Genomic DNA, 2,269 nt, shown 5'->3' with positions numbered 1-2,269 from the left:
TCTCTCTCTCTCTCTCTCTCTCTCTCTCTCTCTCTCTCTCTCTCTCTCTCTCTCTCTCTCTCTCTCTCTCTCTCTCTCTCTCTCTCTCTCTCTCTCTCTCTCTCTCTCTCTCTCTCTCTCTCTCTCTCTCTCTCTGCCTATATCCACATATCAACACTAATTATCAAGTTCATGCTGGTTGTCAGCATAAAGGCACGTGGGCGGATGGATGCGTCAGTGCAGCGAAAATAGTATAGAGAGAACAATAATCCCATTCTTATAAAAGAAAATTAACAAACAAACACGTGTTGTTTCTGTCACTAAAAACTAGACTCATTTCGGTGAGTATACTTTCGCTTAAAGCAGCTTTGCGTAGGGCCTAATCTTGACCTAATTTATCTTTCTATCAATTAGTAGGTATCGTGCCTTAGTCAGAGCGTCATCACACAGACGGGCAACTAACTTTCGTATGTCTATATACATAAGTATATAATATATGTGTCTGTGTAAATTTCACTTCACGCCACTTACTGTCACTCTCACGCATATGTCTCTATACCTATATATATATATATATATATATATATATATACACAAATAGATATTATATTATATTATATATAATGTGTCTGTGTACATTTCACGTGTCACTCTCACGCATATGTCTCTATATCTATATCTATATCTGTATCTATAATATAATATATATTATATATATATAAAGAGAGAGAGAGAGAGAGAGAGAGAGAGAGAGAGAGAGAGAGAGAGAGAGAGAGAGAGAGAGAGAGAGAGAGAGAGAGAGAGAGAGAGGAGAGAGAGAGAGAGAGATTCCAATGGTTGTTTATAAACTCGTCTGTCGAGAGTGCTAAATACTACCATGAGTAGAGCAAATATAGATAAAGTTATACGGACACTGTAGTAATTTTGACTCTGTTTATTGCATACAGAACTGTTTCGTGTGGCGCGAAAGCTCCACACTCATTAGTGCCTAATACAGAGTGATCTATTCCGAACATCCCGAGCAGTATAAAAACATCATGCATAATGTGATCTATTGTTCGTATTTATACTTGCGCGTTCTAAAGAAATACAATAGATACTAATTAGCGCGTCATTGTCGGTGACTGCTGCGCGCTGGCGCTAAAGTTAAACTGATTTCATTGTAAGAGTTCACAGAGGTTGCATTTCTTCGTAGTGTTCGAGTAGTGTGGCGCTTTGCTCAGTATCTTCCATTTAATCGCGTAGTCTAGGTTGTTGTCTTTCAAGTTCCAAATATATTTACTAAGTTCTGTCGAGTTCCGGTTTGTAACACGTGTACCCGCGTGTACGAAAATAGTTTAGGGAGAACAATAATCCCATTGGTATAAAAGAAAATTAACAAACAAACACGTGTTGCTTATGTCACTAAAAATTATATTACTAAATAAATTACTTTCGCTTATAGCAGCCTTGCGTGATCTTGACCTAATCTATCATTCCATCAATTAGTAGGTATCGTGCGTTAGACAGAGCGCCATCACACAGACGGGCAACTAACTTTCGCATGTCTATATACACATCTATGTATATAATATATGTGTCTATGTAAATTTCACTTATCGCTCTCACGCATATGTCTCTAAATTTATATATATATATATATATATATATATACATGCACACAGAAATATGTATATATATATTATATATTATATATAATATATTATATATACATATGTATAGACATGCGAAATTTAATTGTCCGTCTGCATGTGAAATGACGCTGTGTGGCAATCCAGTTTATCTCCTATTCTAGGCATTCCGACTAATGCACGATACCAACTAATTGATGGAAAGTTTAATTATGCATATTACCTATTTGCAAAATTATAGAGTTGTGCACATCGGCGTGCGTGCGGTGTACTTGTGTGTTGCAAGAAACATTTGGACGGAATTTACAGAAAGTTAATACACTAAAAATAGGCGAAAGAGAGTCGAGAAACATTGGGACTTCAGTAGTAAATAAATTTCGTGTTCAATTACCATAATTTTATAATTGAAACGTTGGAAGTACCTGGCTGTGTCTCTCATGCAGTTAGCCGCTGTCTCTATGCGGCTAACATGTGTTGACAACCAGATAACAACGATACCTACTAATTGGTAGAATGACAAATTAGGTCAAGATTACGCAAAGGCTGCTATAAGCGAAAGTGTATTCACCGAAATTTGTCTAATTTTTAGTGACAGAAGCAACACGTGTTTGTTTGTTAATTTTCATTTATACGAATGTGATTATTGTTCTCGCTAAACT

Source organism: Priapulus caudatus, unplaced genomic scaffold (genome assembly GCF_000485595.1).
Source record: "Priapulus caudatus unplaced genomic scaffold, Priapulus_caudatus-5.0.1 Scaffold1035, whole genome shotgun sequence".
In the NCBI taxonomy this organism is placed as follows: domain Eukaryota; kingdom Metazoa; phylum Priapulida; class Priapulimorpha; order Priapulimorphida; family Priapulidae; genus Priapulus; species Priapulus caudatus.
This window is presented reverse-complemented; position numbering follows the sequence as displayed.